This window comes from Amblyomma mixtum, chromosome 3, assembly GCF_055824585.1.
Source record: "Amblyomma mixtum isolate Tamu chromosome 3, ASM5582458v1, whole genome shotgun sequence".
Taxonomy (NCBI): Eukaryota; Metazoa; Arthropoda; class Arachnida; order Ixodida; family Ixodidae; genus Amblyomma; species Amblyomma mixtum.
Genome location: NC_143014.1, coordinates 110,467,649 through 110,485,584, shown reverse-complemented (window position 1 = coordinate 110,485,584; position 17,936 = coordinate 110,467,649). Strand labels below are relative to the sequence as shown.

Sequence of the window (17,936 nt, the reverse complement as noted above, 5' to 3'; positions counted from 1 at the left end):
TTGGAATGGGAGGCTTGTTTATGACATGCTCACGAACGAAGCGAACAGTCACTGAGACTAAATAAAGCAGGGGAATGTAGTAATTCCTCTTTACTGGTGGTGTTGATTAGGGCGGAAGAATAGTTGTGTAATAGTGTTAGATATAATATAATCTTAACATGAGGTGAAATCGACCTGAACGTGGGGCTACCTTGTGTGCAGCGTCGTTCCAGAGCCCCCAACTCTAATTCAAGAGAATATACAACGCGAATTTGTGCTCCTGGTTATCATCGAATGCGGCTGAAAGGGTAGCGTTTACGGCATGGAACTCAAACACGTGGACTACTGACACTACAGATTTCAGCCTTTGTTCCGGAAGACCGTCACTCGTCCCCCCATTCCGCCCCCTTTTTTTTTACCACCGCCTGATGACCTATAAACAGAAACAGTTCCTCAACATCCGCCTGCCTACGTCAGGAGTAAACTTTTCGTGAGAGGGGCATAGAAATTTAGAATATCACAGGAAAATAAAACGATTTTTTTAAAAAACGAGAAAAAAATTTGAATTTTTGTTTATGAGCGGGCCCGCTTTGTCGGGGCTTCTGACTCATTCGCTGATTTTTTTTTCAGTTCTTTACTCTTTACATTAATTCCCTTGGATACCTCCTTCTTTCTCCCTTCTCTCCTCCGGTTACTGGCCCGCCGGAGATGAAAAGTTTGTCAATGCGGCCCGCGTGGTAAGATGAGGTCGAGGACCCTGGTAAACAGCATGTCTCATACGTGGCACTGCACTTCGTGGGTCGCCGTGGCTGCCTTCGCTTTCTTTGCTAAATGATTCATTTATGTGCGCGTCTGACATAGGATTTAGTAGTGCTTCCAACGTCGCCCGCGACAAACAGAGCGTAGTTTCGACCAAACCACCTGCGTGCGACCTTCACGTGCACCGACATTCATCATGGGGAGTCTCTGATCGGCGAGTGTACGTTATGCGGTGTTTCAAACAGCGCTATAATTCTCGTAGTCTTCATCAGTTAAAGCTCAAAGGTAACCATTAGACTGCCGGATTCGAGGCTTTCATGGCTGCTGCTTTATTCTTAATGGAGATGGCCATTGTGAGCGGTGCACGCCTCAACATGCCCGAGAGAGCGGCAGGAGCAGGTGTGTGCGAACTACCGGAGGCACGGCTCACGAGCAGTACTGCGAGTGGACCTGTAAGGGGTGAAGCGGGACCCGAAATCTCAGTTCGAGCGGGTGCCGCTTAGAGATTCATCGGGAAATGTTGTCCTGTGCAAAGTTTTTCATTTCCTCTCTCGCTGTCGTCTCTTCTTGCTGCTATCACGTCTTCACTCGTAATAATGACCCTGTACCTTCACCTGGAGCGAAAGTCTATGCAAGTAATGCGAGAATATAGCTTCTGCTCTTGCCTTCTGCAACGAGACAATAAAATAAAGACAACGGCAAGCCCCGATCACAAACCTGCCCGCTTTCTAGGAGTGAATAGCAACGATCTGCCCCTATCTGACTGCGGGGTGGAGCAACTACGCGAAGTTATGTGAGACGAATGGGAAAAAAAAATTGCTGAGGCTCAGCTTGGCTAAGCCTGGGGAATGCGAAGCATATTAGTGGATAGGCTTGGTAATACATGGCTTTCCTTGGTTGAATACTTGGTCATTTTAATACAACCACTAGAAGCCTTCGTCGTGGGGGAAGACAACGGCATGGCTACAGCGGAACGCCGACTAACCCCGAGACGCGCGTTGGGTGAGCGCCTGGATTGCCACGGAAGCCTGCGTTCAAAGGGCAAGGCATCGCGCCGAACGGGTGGTGGCGTTCCTCCCTTCCTTTACGGTGCGGTTCGGGTGCCCACCGAGATGGCAGAGAATTACTGCGCCATTTCCTTTCCTCAAGAAACCTTGGGTTCAAATGGCAAGGCATCGCGCTGAACGGGTGGTGGCGTTCCTCCCTTCCTGTACGGTGCGGTTCGGGTGTCCTCCGAGATGACATTAGGCCCGTAAACATTTCATGCTTACTGTACTCTCGGTTACGGGAGAGGCAGAGATTTTTGTCCTGATCGTTTGGAAGTCAATAAACTTCTCTTTATAGTATGAGACACAAGGACATTCAAGTGGTTGTATTAGAAACAACGCTCTTCCAGCCGGTGCTCTCGTTCTTCGGAGGATTCCATGGCGCGCCTTTGTCGTCTATAGGCATTCCGACGCTCCAAACGAGTCGACATACTACTACACTCACTACCGTCCACACTGATTGAAGCACAGTTTAACTCTTGCACCAGAGTCGATACACCACTGTCCGCACTGGTTGAAACACAGTTCGACGGCGCGAGGTGGAGGCCGGCTCTCTCATCCGATGTCACGTGGTGTGACGTCACGGGGCCACGTGGTGTGACGTCACGGTGTCACGTGGTGTGACGTCATGGTGTCACGTGGTGTGACGTCACGGTGTCACGGGGGGGGTCCCACGGCGACGGCGTGAGTGGTAGCTCTAGCAATATGCTTCGCATAAAAAAAAGGACGCTGTCACGTTTCTTTCTCCAGCAACGTTTTGTACGAGGGGTATAACCCTGATGAACTACCATTTTCAATCTGTTCTTCGTTTGTGCCACTACGGGAGAAAACACAGCATCGCAAGCGGTCTTTAAGCCAGGTGCGTTTGGATCCCATGCAAGGAGAGCCATGGCCTCTGCATCCCAGAGCACTCTCTTGCACAGCGCCACTGAGCGTAGCTTCCTCTGCACGCTATCGCACCAGGCGCCGTCCGGAGATCAGAGGACGCGCGCTATCGTACCAGGCGCGCCTCGACTCCTCTGGCTGCTCTGCTCCTGCGAAAACCGCGTGCGCCTGCAGAGCGCTTGTCAGGCGCGGCGCGGCGCGTATTTTCGCCGCACGATGCACGGCCTGCCAGGGCCAGTGCCCTTTCTCGCCAGATGCCGCGGTTAAAATGCCAATGCCCCGTCGGAGGGCAAGCGCACTGTCGTCCATCGCTTCGTTTGACGCGTGTGCACGCGTTTAACGCCTTTATTCTGGACATCGCACTTTGCGGGCTGCTTGCCGCACTGCCCCGGGCGTGTGAACGCACGGATCTATCGCTTAGTGGCCTCATCCGGCGAGTAGTAAGTTAACTCTAGGCCGACTCAGCAGATGTGTAGCAGCGTTGGTATTTTCAGGCTGCACTCGGCAACCGCTCTTCACAGCTACGTTTCGGTTTCATGGGGAGCTATTTGAGGCTGGCAGCTGCTGCAGCTCTGGAGCTAAGAATTATCGCGCAATCTGGGGGCATCCCATTTAGTCGCCTTACACAACTGAAATATTCAAAGTCGCGGTATCTGCGCGAGTCGGTCAGCCGTGCACGTTCAGTAATAAGACGCGTCGTTTCCTGCCGGGCCGGAAGCAGCAGAGCCGGCGGCGGTGCACGTTGTCCCGGCGGCTGACGTGCGGTGTCCCCAGTCGCGAGCCTCGCAGGGCGGCGACCGGAGGTCCTCGGCAGCGCAGGTGCTGGCGGCGTGCGGAGCGTTGCTGCGGCGAGCGTACGAAGCGGCGCACTCCGGCGGCCGACTTCAGCACGGCGCTATCGATCGGCCACGGGGCGAGATCGGCGCGTCTTCCACCCGCCGCCAGCAAAATGCTCGCCAACCAAGATGGCGACGCACCTCCGCAATGACCCTCGCCGGGGTTCGACCAGGACGCAGCTGTACGCGTTGCGCTGAACGGCACCAGTGAGCAGCGCGGCCGTCCGGCTCCGGCTCCCGTCGCCGCGCATGGCCCGCCGCGGCCCGTACCCCGCCGCCGGGCCGCCCCAGACGCCTGCCAGCCCCGGAGTCACCTTGCCCTAAACGACGGTAAGCGCACCGCCGTCCGCACGGAAGCCTCGCGGCCCCGCAGGGCCCTGGCCTCTCCGCGAGCTCCGTGGATCTGCCCAAGCTCGGGGTCCCGGACTTCCTGAAGCGCGGGCTCGATGCTACTCCGACATAGCCTGCGCAGTCGCTAGCTGACAGCCGATTGGCATCTGCCGGCTGCGAACAGACGCTGCAGACCGATAACCACACGCGCGCTCCGCAAGTAAACACTCGGCTTTACGAGGCTAGCCGGTTTTTGTGTCGGCTATTCAAGGTTTAGCCTGTGCCACACTGGCTAAGCTTTGAATGTGCAGGCAGCGCAACGTCGCGTACTCTAGGATGTTGTCGTTGAACATCGAAAACAAAAATATGGTACATATGGCTTGCCCTGTACAAGGCTCTGTAGGCCCTCGTCCTCTCCCGCATGCATTACTGCCCGTCTTCGGATTCTTTGTTTTATTTTTTTCCCATCTGTGACAAAGATTTTTGCGTTCGCTTTCGATGTGTTGTCTCCAGTGACGCATTATTAAAACGTAGTCCAAGATTTAAGGCACATTTTGCTACTCTTTCTGCAAAATAGGTATTCCAGGTTATGCTACTTCGATCTTTGGCGCAGTGCCTGCTGGCTTTTTGTTGTCCACTTTATTGCGGCGCTCATTTAGAGCGCTTTGGTAGCAGTTTGAAGTCGCTATTTCGTTGCACATGGTGCCGATTTTTCTGCGAGGCAGCTGTCTTGCTCAAATTCACATCTTGCTGCCATTACTCAGTACGTGTGATACTTCGCTCCCCGGTGCACCCATTTCATGACGGGATGCCGAAATGGAGATCAAAAGATGGAAAGAAGGGCATGCTTTCCCTCAGTCCATTTTACTCTGAGAAGCCCGATCAAAGCTGCTGTCTAATCTTTCTTCGGGAGCACTCTCCGGTGGCGGTTTTCCTTCCTGTGTCCCTCTCAGCGCCGCTTTTTGTTATTCTTATTTATGCCCCAATTAGCTCAATGCGAGGCTCTGCTGTCAGACAGCCGGTTAGCTGCGAGGAATTAGTCACGTCAGAACTTTTTTGTCTGCTTTTTTTGTAACTCGGATACCAAACCGAAAAACGAGGCAGCGCTTTTCTGTTGGCCATCGGGTAATAAGTTGTCCCACGAAACGCTGGGATGTGATCAGGTTGTCTGTGACGCACACAGAGTGCTCTTAATTAAGTGCGCTACAAGTAAATGAGTGTGGCAAGCTATAACTAGGCATAACGAGAGAACATGACGTTGGACACAGACGAAGCTCTGTGCTCATCTCCTCTTCACTTGCGTCGCGCGCTCAGGACTCTAGACAATGTCTAGACTGTGCAGACGTTGCCTTCCCCGTCCTTGCTTTTACGAGCTCGCATTCGGAGCACGACGCACTCTACTCACGTCGCCTCCGCTCGTTCCTTTGCGGAACGTGCGAGTTTTGTTTTCTCGCCTGAGACTAGAATCGCTCCCGGCTGCTCTTTTGCTGATGCTGGAAGAGCAACAAGTTCGATACTGCAACTTAATGCAGCGTCGCTACGAGCAGAAACATCTTTCGGCCGAACCGCGGACTGCTTCGAGACCCGACGCGGTGTTTTCCGATCGGCTGCTGTTGGCCGGCGTCGCTGACATCCTGCACGTTTTCCACTTCGTGCGTTTGCAACACATCCTTCCGACACAGATTGCACTCGCAAGCGCTGATGGCTTTCTCTGAAGTAAATTGCTCAAGCTGCTACAGTATTGTGCATATTTGTATCGGAAACAAAAGGAAATGGTCATCTTATACCTCGCAGCCCGCGCTGCGCACGATGAAGGCGATATTCGTTGCAAAGCTTCCAGTCAACACGGCAGATACGTACGAGCCACGCTCAGAATTTGTCATAGCCTTAGTTATTCCGCATCGTGTTCCTTGTTTAGCTCCCCATGATGGCCCTCTGACAGACGCTGCCTTAGCACATCGACAATAGAATGCTCCGTGGAATCACGCACAGAAGGCGCATTTAGCCCTCGAGTGTGATCTGGCCGTTCATAATGTCTTTGTGATTGCTTGAACGTGATTTGCCTGAAGGCAATATTGGGTGTGAGCCATCGTTTTCAAGCAGTTCTTACACGCTTACAAAGAGGTACGATGGTCATATATTAGGTACCGGTGCACTGATATGGCTGCGCATGCGCTTTCTTGCGCAATTGCAGTAATATAGTTACCCTAATGCGTTTGAGGAATGGGTTTTTTGGTCTGAGTGTGTGCTTTCACAGTCGTTGAAATAAGTTATTGGGACCGCATGACTAAGTACTATGGGAGGCACAATGATCTCCGGAAGCTCCCATTGCTTGTAGTGACGTCACGCCCTTTTTGAGCGTCTTCTCGAACCATTCAACGAGGATGCTCTGTTGCGTGCCCTCCGCGGTCTTTTTAGCTTGGTGATATGGATTGAAGGGACTTAGCACTGTGGTTAGCTTTTCACGTTTTCCTTCGCTTTGCGTCGGATTATTCTGAAACGCCCGTCCATTCTTATGCTTCGAAGCTGCTATTCACCGATCCGAAAGTTTGCTCGCGATGTATCTTATTTCTGGCCGTTGTCAACAAAATATTTAGTAGTGCAGAGCGATTGGTAGCTCAGTCCCTGCGAGTAGCTCCTATAGTCCAGATACTTATAGGTGGCGGCCACGCCTCGGCGCAACCATTGATGCATCATGTTCCATTTTGTATCACTTGACTCGACATGCGCCGTGACACTGCGCGGGGGCCTATAGCGTGTCTTGCGGCGTAGGAACGACGGAACAGCATTCCGCATTTCTGGTCGCTCATGGCCTGCAGTGCCGAGTCTTGATGTTTATCGTCGCGTTACTCCCTCGCACGAACGCTGAAGCAGCGCAGCACAAGGCTAGCGCAGCCGCCGGATCAGATGTTTATCTTCGCGTTATGCACTTTTTTTTTGCGATATGTCATACCGATAGCGTGAAAACTCTTTCCCAACGCGAATATACATACGGACGTTGTTAGACATATATAAAGCCTAACAAAAAGGCCACGAAGGACAGTGGTTATAGTGAAACAGGAAATACAGACACGGACAATGTCATCGAAAGTTCAGAACAAAAAAGGTAAGTAAAGATAGTAACAATGCGATATTATTCTCAGCTTGGATATGTGAAGCAGAAGGAAGCTTTCTGCCACGAATAACTTGATCGCTGCCATGGGTTGCAAGAACGAAACCATGTAACGCTCCTTGAAGGACGCGTTATCGCCATGAAACGACTTCGCATTTGCAGCCAGAATCTCTTCGAGCTCCCTACGAATAGCGGGGAGGCACTGATAGAGAAACGTTCCTTATCGAACGCGCTCTGTGAATACGTTCGAAGAGATCACTGAACGTGCAGTCGCTTGATCGCGCGCATATTTTTCCAGCTCGCTCTTTTCGAATTCGAAGTCTGCCCATGCTTCGCCGCGTTCTGACGGCATCGAAAGGCAAAGCGCCCGTGTGCGGCGATGCGGGTGCATGCTGAGGAACTCGCTGCAGAATACTTTTGTATGGAACTTAAAAGAAATATGTCCCCTGCAACTGAATCAGTTGCTTTGTGCGGGTGAAGATCTCTCGAGGACGTTAAATCGTCTGTGAAATTTCTTCGCACTTCACTGAACTTTCATATTTGTGAGATATTATCTGGTATAGCGCTATATGTCCATTGCTTATGTTATATGTCATTCGCTTATTGTGTTAGTCATGCCCACTTACTCTATTGGAAGTTATTCCATTCAGTGGTCGTTTCTACCCGGCTTTTGCGGAGCTGACGGCAGATGAGTTGTTTCCTGCTGATATTTGAGCTAAGGGAGTGAAGAACGTTACGAGAATTAGCTCTACGATTCTGTGAAAGCACATGGCAGGAAATGTGCGCGCATCACTTTACTTACTGTGTAGAATGCTAACATATTCGGAACGCCTACATAATGTTTCGTCTTCACATTTACTGATTTTAGTTGCTTTTTTCCAGCTTTTTCTCTTCTTATGCGGGCTTCAAGGTCTGAACCACTGCCGTATACATTCCGTAACTCTACACTCTACTCGGAATGATTAAAAGAGCAGCTCATCAGGTTTGCCACAGTAAGGCTAACTAGGCGAGCCTTCGCACAGCGCGCCATATGTGAGTTTGGGCAACTGCGGATATGGTATTCACCGCTCGCGGCAAAGGTTGTTTATCTATATATTTCATTAGTCTCTTTCCACCGAAGCACTCTTACCCGTCACCTAATACGTTATTTTCGGCTCGACTATCTCCTGCGTTCCCTCGTGCCAGTATATCGAAGTTGACATTCCGCGCGACCCTTCTTAGTCTGATCACATATCTGCAGTCACTAACGACGCCGTCCAATGTGCCTTGGCTTTCTTCACCGTCATTTAAAAATAGCTTTCCCTCTGGGAACCTTATCCCTATTTAACCCTCCTTCGATCAAAATTAGGACATGCATATATCATATGGGACGCACATCAGCCATCCCTTCCTAACGCTATTTAATCAGCACAGAATCGCGCAGACAGGTTTACTTACTGCTCCTGTAAGCTACTACACTAGTGCATTTAATCTGAAGTATCAAGAAAATCTGCCTACTCTTGTTCTTCACCATAAAATTACGAGACTTCGTCTTTTTCATAATTTTTATCATTCATAGCTGTCTAACTCTGTAATCCTTTCCTATATACCCACCGAACTTCGCAACGTGTAAGCCACATCAAAAGCGTTTATCCGCCGCATGCCCGTACTACTGCGAATCTGTTTTCGTTTTTCATCCAGACAGCGAAAGACTGGAAGAATCTTCCCGCCGAAGCCGTGCTCCACGCCAGCCCTCTTCATTTCAAGACGCGTTTCGAAAAAAAAAATAATCTACTGATGTATAAACGCTATCCTTCACCCGATACCTGGGGCCTTTCAGGTCTAATTTAAATCAAATAATGATGACCAAATTCGACGGTGAGCTTTGTTGCCATCTTACGCTTTTAGTCTAAGAGCAGCAGCGAATGTAAAGAGCAAAGACGCAACGGCGACTTGGACCGAGGCATACCAGCGTTCATTTGTCGCACTTTGACGCCACCGTTTGCTGTCACTGTTTTCGGACAGCGCGATTGTTCTGTTTGCCGCATACATATTAGATGGATTGTCGCTGCTTGCTCCCACTTTTCTTGAGGGCGTGCGTGTCCGAAGCATTACTGGATTTTTTTTTGCCGCAGCGACTACTTTGTGTTCAATTCCGCAGCTATCAATTGCAGGCGCGTTCATTCTGCGTAGGCGCACACAAATCAGGGCCGGCGGAAGAGGCAATCTCTGCGCGCACGCGAAGGCAGCAACAATCGATTCAGCTGGCGCCTTCAATTAACACATTGGCCGAAAGCGGGCGAGGCGAGCGAGCAGCAGCCTCCCTCTTTCTTGGCCATGCTTTCTCTCTGTCGCGCGAACAGCCGGGGCTGCTCGAAATCGCCTCCGTTCAGCGCAGGCCCACACCGTACGGCGCGGACGTCCAAGAATTTTTCCCCGACGAGCGCCTCGCCGTCCCGGACGACCCAAATGAATCTTCCCCTCGATTTGCCGGCGCGAAACGCAGCAAGAAGCAATTTAAACTGAGCGGCCTGGCGCTCGAGAGAGATCGGCTCTTCCTGGAAATGGGCACTCTTTCCCAAGGGCGTTGAATACGCAGAGGTGACGGCGCGCGCATGCGCAACAGCGACACCGTCTCCGCGGGGAGGACGCCGACAGTCAAGGCGGTCAACGTCGATGCCAAAGCCAGAACACTTCAGTGCACCTCGAGATCGAATGCCGGCTGCTTATTTTTGCGACACGTGGGGGCAGTTGTAAAACCGCCGCGCTCCCATGTTGCAGGTCTATGCTAATTGACTGAGTGAAAGTTCGATAATATTGGTTATCAACGCGACAGCGTTAAAGGCTTCGTTCTCCAAAAAATCCGGTGCCGGCGTCAGCGTTGTGAGCGAAAAATCACGAGCATGGCTCTGGCAGGTGGTGCCCAGAGAGCAACCTAGGAGGAGGTGGGCCACCTAGGCCACGTGACCTTGCGGCGTCACCACAACCTGCCCACCGGATTGTGAGAAAACTGCGCACCGTGACAGGTGGCAGTACCGCTGGGAGCACCTACCATCGCAGGGCAGTGGCGCATTGCTTCACCGCTGCACCACTGCGCCAGTAGGGGTATGAGGACTCCCAGGGTTCTATGAATGTAAAGTAGAGAAAGACCAATTCTGCACATATGGCAATTAACTCATGACGCTCCCGCGTCATACCCTTAAGACGGCGCTTATGTGCCGCCTAAATTTTCTTTTTCACTGCCAGACATGTTTCAGTTTTGGCGTAACGTCTCGCCTTACATCGCGACATGTCGCTTTAGTGGAAAAAAACCGCGTTGGGTTTGCCTTGGCTCGCCGGATGATCTCTGGCAGCCTTGCGGGCAGTAATGAATTTCACCAAGTCGGTACGCGGCTGGCAGAGCTGCAGCCGCGTGTTCAATGTCACTAGCGGAAACAGCCCACTGCAACGACAAGCGGTGTGTGGCAAAATGAATACCGGTACTGAGCTCACAGGAATGACTCTGGCGCCGACTGTATTCACTCTTGCGTTGCTTCTCGCCGCACCTGACAACCAAATAAATCTTACGGCTGTGGATCGTTATCTTTCTTTTTTTTTTTTTCGAAGATACGGAATGGAAACCATTCTTGGAGCTTCGCACTTCGACTCTCCGCTTCAGCTTCGCCTGAAAGCGGCGCTCTCTTGAAGAGAAGACATACGCGCCGTCCTTTAGCAGTGTGTGATGTGTCTCGAAACTGTTCGCAATTTCAAGGCGCAGCCTTCGTGGCCGGCTTGCCTACCTTGAGTCCACGTGAATCACTGATACGCTCTGAGCCATATCAAACTCGGCAAACATCCTAAATAGTCTGACCCCAACAGCGCGTTTACGAGGTCACGTTCAGACATCTGACCTTACACACCCGCAATAGGCATGTTCAAACAAATGTGTGCTCATATATTTACATATGAATGCATATAGAAGAAAGAAAAAACAGAGGATTGTGAGGAATCAATATCTTTTTATTTTTTTTTAGTTTCGGGCATACACCAGCAGCAGCGAAATAGTCCTTTAATTGTGCTCGAGATTCGCAGCAAGCATCGGCATACACTCGCCATTCATTCTTCGCTGACCTTCGCCAACGTCTATGCTATATTCAGCCTCTGCGGAGTTAAAGGACTGTTTCGTTGCTGCTGGTGTAGCATACACTCTCCATTCATTCTTCGCAGACCGTCACCCACGTCTGTACTATATTCAACCTCTGCGGAGCGTATAGTTCCAAGTTTCGACGGTTGCATAGTTTCCGCTGCGCTTCTGCATCGGGAGGAAAACAGCTCGGGACGCGGGCGTTTGCTAATTTTCGTTGTCCGCGAACGCTATTGAATTTCCAATGCTACCGTGTCCAGATAGGCACGTGCCGACCGGCACGGCACACAGCGATGATAGAAATGACGAGACTTGTTATTTGTTCGGCTCTCAATGGGGTGGGGGTCGCCTATTTGTAGCGACTGTATTCACTAATCTTGGCTGAAAGCTTTCTTTTTTATTGTTCTTCTGAGCGATAAATGACCAACGACACCACAGCTACGGCCTCTGCTGTCGTTCACAGGTAAGTATTGTGCATGCAGCAGCGAAAACTGGCCACTTTTCTTTTATTTTTAGAATTTCTGGCATGTGCAATGTGTTCTCTATGTTGAGTATTGTGCGTTGTAGCTGTGTTAAATATTATGTAGTTGGTTCTAGTGTGATTTCCTTCCTTATGTCAAAAAGAGTAGTCTGCACCAACTTCTCCTCACATGTCCATGTAAATAATAACAAAAGACGAGAAGCCACTTTCTTTCGCGAACAAAATTTGAGAAGCGAAGAAAAAACGCTTCTCGTGCAGTTTTACGTCCAGCATATTTCCTTTCACATTGTAGCTTACGTCTAAGAGAAAATTCTGTTGTAGATCCTTCATGTGTCCAATTTCCTAGAAGAAGGAAATGTTTTAAATAAATTGTGACTTTTTCAAAACTTTGCCCCTTTAGCACAACAGATAATTTCTAATGCGTTTGGCGTTACCCGCTTATGATTCATAAAACCCAACACAACACACGTCAACTTTTCTAACAGGGTTCATTCGAACCACCTTTGGGTTACTGATCTGCACTCCGCCTTTTAGGGTGTTCATTAATGTGGAGATGTGGGCAAGTTGAGATATGAGAGAGACAGAGAAAGGTACAATAAACGTGGACTATGCACATGAGTTTTTGGGCCACATTGTCAGAATATTAACGCGCGTATTTATCAACAGTTGATTCAGTCAGCTCTTCGCACGCTACACTTTTCCTTCTCGCAAAGCATGCACGAATGTGGACTCTTTGCTTTAAAGAACGAAGCAGCCGTACCCACGTCTTCTGGTACTTGCAAAGCATTGTCTAAACACGGCGACAAGTGCAGAGTGATAGCATCCGGGGCAGTTTCAGTACTACAGGCACTGTAACAAAAGTGTGCCCCTTTTTCCCTGCCTAATTTTCATGCGTCCAGCCAGTTCATTTCAGTACTCAGAATGCTTTCAAATATTGCGCACGCTTTAAGTAAAAGGCTTCAGAATGATGATGATGAAAATTAACTATGTACAGTGCATGAAATGCACAAAAGGAAAAGGAAAAATCAGCGCAAGCGTCCCTTCCCCCGCCTGCGAGAACAACATCGTTGATGTATTCGCGCATTAAAAAAAAAAAAAAGCACTGCAAGCGAACCCTTTTCTAAACGTAGCACCAAGTAGCATTGCACTCTGTCAGTTTTCTCCCTTTCATTTTTACATGCCGATGCGTGCGTCGATCGCTACGTGCTGAGACAAGCCGGCTCTTCTGCCTCCGCTCGTCCCGCCTCAGCGCCGACACTTCCTGAGCGGAGCGATCGAGCGGCTGCAGCCACCCAGGCTCTGCGTTAGCCATTACTCCCGGTGCCGCCCTGTGTCGTCGCCAGCGGACGCATTCTTCGGGCTGTATCACTCTCCCCGTCAGTGCGCGGCCGAATCGAGCGATCCGTCGCGCGCAAAGCCGAGCGCCGGAACCCTCTGGCGACTTTCGCTTCTTCTCTCGTTTTTCTCCCGAAACAAGCTGCCTGAATGTTGCCGTGGGGGAAAAAAAAAAGTACATTTTACAATGGAAGCTGCTTGAAGCACTTCGATGAGGTGAACGTTACGGTGTCGTAGTATGTCGCAGCGGAAAACTTCGGCTGCCGGCTGCCCTGGAGCAGTGCTGCTCATTTGTCATTCTTTGGTCCAAGAAAAGGCGAAAAAGTCGGGGAGCTTTTGAAAGCGCCATTTGTGTGGGGTCAAGTAGGTTGTTACGGCGTGTATCGAGTCGTCGTCGTACCAGTAGTCGTAAACCTGTGGAAACTGAAAACTGAGTCCAGGGCGAGCGCCGATTATTCCGCGATGGTTTTCTTTGAATTCTCCGGCTCCGGACGGTCGCCTGTCCAATGGTGTTTCTGCCTGTCTATGGGCCCCTCACTCATACGTGCACCCCCCCCCCCCCCCCAAACAAACAAAAATAAATAAAGAAGACAAAGTTTGGAAGGCCTGGTGCTACTAATGAGAACGTCGATCCCCGACAAGCTGTTGCAAAGTTCGTGCTCGTCTCCAGATTTTCGGGGACCGGCTCGCCGCTAGTTGCTGACTGGTGGGCGAAACTGCCGTAATCTCGAGAACAAAGCCTGCTGGGGCGGGGAGCGTCCGCTGTACGCTGTGCAGGCGGACCGGTTCCCGGCGGCTGGGGAAGGCAGTGAAATCAAATCCACGCGCGGGAAAAGTGACTCGGCGCACAGGAAACTGCTAGCGAGCTTTCGGGCAAGTCGCTTCGTGCAGACGGGCTGTACGGGCGTCAGCGAAGGAAAGTGATCTGCTCGCGAAAAACTGCTCTCATCAGTCGCGGTGACTTTGGAGTCCCGAAGAGACCAACGCACGCCCAGAGCACCGTCCCCGCAGCGAACAGCCAGCAGTAAGCCTCCACTTCCCCACTCACGAACACTTCTCGGCTTGTGTTTCTCATGTATCGCCTTGTCTTCTTTCCGTGCTGGCATAACCCTTTGTAAACTTTTACCTTTTTTTTCGCATTTCAGTCTGTAATTGCTACTCTTCCATGCCGTTACCCTATATCCATGGTATGTGTCCGTATGCGTTACTTTGAGAAACGAAGTTGTGCCAAGCGCACTGATTCCGCGTTGACACGACGGTGTAACTACTCAGCTTTCGCTGCGCGCACCTGCCACGTCGCGCTTGGTTGAGCTTTCAGTGCGTTCGCGCTATCCTGGAAAAAATACTGTTTGACGTGTGCCTCTTCTTCTGTCCTGTGACCAACATGCTGTTTTCTTATCGTGTTCTGAAATCTGCACGAGCTAGCCCAGATACGGTACTACCACATTCATAAAGTGTGCCCTTAATATGTTTGATTACCTGTAGTGGCGTCTGGCCACAGACTCTGAGCATATCTTGCATGGACGTTTAAAAGAGGAACCAGTGACATATACGGAACAACGGGTGATCGGCAGCGTCGGCAAAAAAGTGATGGTGCATGGTGGTGGTCGTTTCTCCGCTAAGGAACACTCACAAGCGAAGCCGCCGCAAGCAGCGAGATTCTCCGAAAAAAAGTGGTCGGGTTTTAACGTATAGTGCAACCGAGTAGAGGTTCGAAAGCATGTGTTCCTTCTTCGCCTCTTCTTTCTGGCATCTGCATATGCACGCAACCGCGTTTATTGCTCTTCATCGTCACACCCTTTCTCCACCCGGCGACAGCTGGCGCGACGCCCTCCTCCCATTGACTACAGCTGGCGCGAAGCTCCTCCGAACTAACCCGAGCTTACCCGAGTTACTCCGATGCTTCACACAAGCCAAGACAGTTTTCTCGCTCTGGGTTTGTACGTATGGAGCAGTGATTTCGCGCTAAAAGACGGAGCGTGCCAAAGCGAGTGCCACACATGAAGAGGTCATATGCACTGATGCAGAGGCGGAGTCATTCAGCGCGTCGCATTGCGAGAAGCTAAGGTGAACTTTCCCGCTGCCTCGAGGACGGTGTGGCTGCTAACTGACAATGTTCATGCACAGGGAGGGTGGAGAAAACTTATTCCTATGCGTACGTGCGAAAGGTTCCCATCAAGTCGTCCGCTTTCACGCAATCGAATTCCGTTGGTTATTTTTACTGCAACCGAAGATACACAATTTCGCTTTACCACACGGCCCATCTTCCAAATCGATCGATTTCGGTGACAGGCTGGATTGTGCGTTCGGGTCTGCCGCCGCCGCCCTCGCGTCGATCGGCCGGCGCGCCGGGCCTCGCTTATCGGCTGGCGTCGCGACATCTCGATGCGGTTCGGAGACGAAGCGACGCGCGAAGCAGTCGTGAGACGGTGTCACTCCGCATGACGAGCAGCACGGTGGTTGTCTCGCGACATGTTATTGGGCCGAGAGACGCGGCTCGGAACGGTGGGAAGGCGCTTTCTGCAGGCCGGAAGACACGAGCCGGTCTGCAACCGGAAGCGATCGACCCCGCACAGGGGCCTTGCCGGTCTTTGGCGCTGGGATTTCCCAGCGCGATTCATGTACTATTCGTGCGCGCTCTTGAGGCATCCGCAGCATGTGCGCCCAAGTGCGCTCGCAACATCCCTCCCCATGACTAGCACGCCGCTCGCCTCCAGTGCCCTTGGGAAGGAGTGTGTGTGTTTGTGTGTGTTTGTGCGCGCGCGCGCGCGCGCGCTGGGTTCGGGTGCGAGACCCAACAAGCGGTGAAGCAGCGTTGGCGTGCCTTGCGAGTGGCGGCGCGCCCGTCGCGCGCTCTGTCGCGCCGCGGGGCACAGCGGCGCGTAAACGTTGGAGCTACGCAGCAGGCAGGCACGCCACGGCCACGACCCGGAGCTGTGCCGCATGTCCACATCCGGCCCGAGACGCTGACACCGCGTGAGTTTTCCCGGAGAGGGCTGGACGCACCCCGCACGCGAGAACAGGGCCTGCAGGGTGTTTGTAGCCACGGCGTGTCGCTATATTTTCTCCACTGGGTGAACTCTTTTTTTTTTGGATCACTGGCAGCGTTTTGTTTTTTACCTTCGTTTTTTTTTCTTCGCACGGCACTGTTCGTCGCAGGAAGCACGACAAGCCACACAGTTCAGTTTCCCTGCTGGTACATGTACCGAACTAGGGAGTAACGTAAAATATACAGTGCTAAATGTTGACAGCACAAAGCCATGGACTGCTTGCATAGAGGCGGAGCCGCACGCAGGGGGTGACTGCGGTGTTTTCTTTGTTGGTGCTTATGCAGAGTTTGTTGACGACGCTGAGTATAGAGCTCGTTTTTGTAGAAATCCTCCGCATAACTTCAAGAGTGCGTTGGTCTACTTCTACGCTCACTTTCTTTTTGCGTCCAATTTTGGCACACCTGTAATTGACAGGTGACAGCCCCTTTGTTTGTCCCCGTTGACTAAAATATTATTACTACCTTCACTGGATAATTCAGCAGTAGAGGGAGCTTCAGTGATGCTGCACTTAAAGCCATATAATACATCCGAAAGCTGTTGAAAAATTGTGAAGACCACTGCTCAGTGCTCGTGCGTAGCTGCTTGCTCTTGTTTATCGCTGTGCTCAAATGCGGTACGAATGATGAAGTGTGCTACCATAGCGTACTATGTTATTATAACCAGAGGCCGTTCTTTTCTTTTTAATGAACTGTGTTGTACTCGGCGCCAGGCATCGCATGTGCATTGTGCACTTGGGTATATATAGTCTCTGGAATAAAAAAGAAAAAAAAATGAAGAACGAAATTAATTGTACGCACAGTACGCAATCCCTCCGGATCCTGCGTTGTGCTCACGCCGCCGCCAGGCGCAGAAAACTGGTGGCAGGGGCACCCAATTGGCCCGCGATGTTTTGAAGACTGTCCTGAGTACCTCATTCATTAGCCGCCGCGGTGGCTCAGTGGCTATGGTGCTCGGCTGCTGTCCCAAAAGACGCGGGTTCGATCCCGGCCGCGGCGGCTGGAATTTCTTTGGAGGAGAAATTCTAGAGGCCCGTGTACTGTGCGATGTCAGTGCACGTTAAAGAACCCCAGGTGGTCGAAATTTCCGGAGCCCTCCACTACGGCGTCTCTCATAGCCTCAGTCGCTTTGGGACGTTAAACCCCATAAACCAACCAAAACCAACCTCATTCATTAAAGCTTCGATTTCAAGAGCTATGCTCTGGATCTGTTCAGAGGTGCTCGAGTGGTGATCGTTCGAAAGTCCAGCAGTTGATCGAGCCCAACCACGTCCCATCCCTGACTTCGTTCAGTCTTTGCCAGCTTACGAGAATTTCCTACAGCTTCGTAGGAGATTCTCGTATTTGTACCTCACACAAATGGTCGAGACTGGTCTATTCCGTAGTGCACACGTCTGGTCGTTGAAGCTCTTGCATTTATTACTAACCATGGCGTGAAAGACCGCCTATGTCTTCTGGCATTCTCATACGAAAAGGCTCCGGATGCTTTCATGTGGAGACGCGCCTACTGTCGTGAAGGATGAACGAAGGAAGACCTAGCTTTCGCGTTTCTTTTTAACGATGCAGTTTTTTTTTTCTTTTGCACAACGTTCTGGTTTAGTGAAAAATAACGTCAATTTGTTTTGTATTACTTTTTTTTTAAAATCGCTTCTATTTTTCTCGGTTGCCTTCTTATCTGTTGTTTTATTCTGGCGCCAGTTTCCGTTCCCCCCAGTTCTTTGCTACCTGATATAAACAGTTGCTCGAATGAAGGTCTGAAGGTCGGCTCTATTTGGGTGTTGCAGCGGAAGAGAGGCTCCACGCTGAACAGATGCTGGCGCTTGCCATGGCTCGTTGCGCGCAAGACGCAAGCCACAGTGTGACTGTTCTTTTTTTATTAGTGCCGGGCCACTTGTTTTCCCCGGTACCATTCATTACTCGTCCGCATTATCCGACGGTACTCTTGCCTTTGTCTTTTGTTCTTTTAGCGGGACAACACACAGTTGCTTTGTCTGTCTGCGCGTTTCATGCTACCTTTGTTCTTTG

The 17,936-nt window shown here is 51.1% G+C and overlaps 1 protein-coding gene across 6 annotated transcripts in view; it reads left to right on the top strand.

The window, feature by feature from the left end:
• The window catches only part of LOC149351403 (E3 ubiquitin-protein ligase MARCHF8-like), a 150,058-nt gene that overhangs the window by 108,200 nt on the left and 23,922 nt on the right, over positions 1-17,936 (top strand). Inside the window, exon 1 of one of the 6 annotated variants that reach the window (XM_089580722.1) lies at positions 2,421-3,835. The exons of 4 other annotated variants lie outside the window; for them this stretch is intronic. The gene's annotated coding sequence lies outside the window, so the exon portion shown is untranslated. Of the gene's footprint in view, positions 1-2,420; positions 3,836-15,736; positions 15,842-17,936 lie in introns of those variants that run through there. One more of the 6 variants, XM_089580723.1, reaches the window with a different exon arrangement.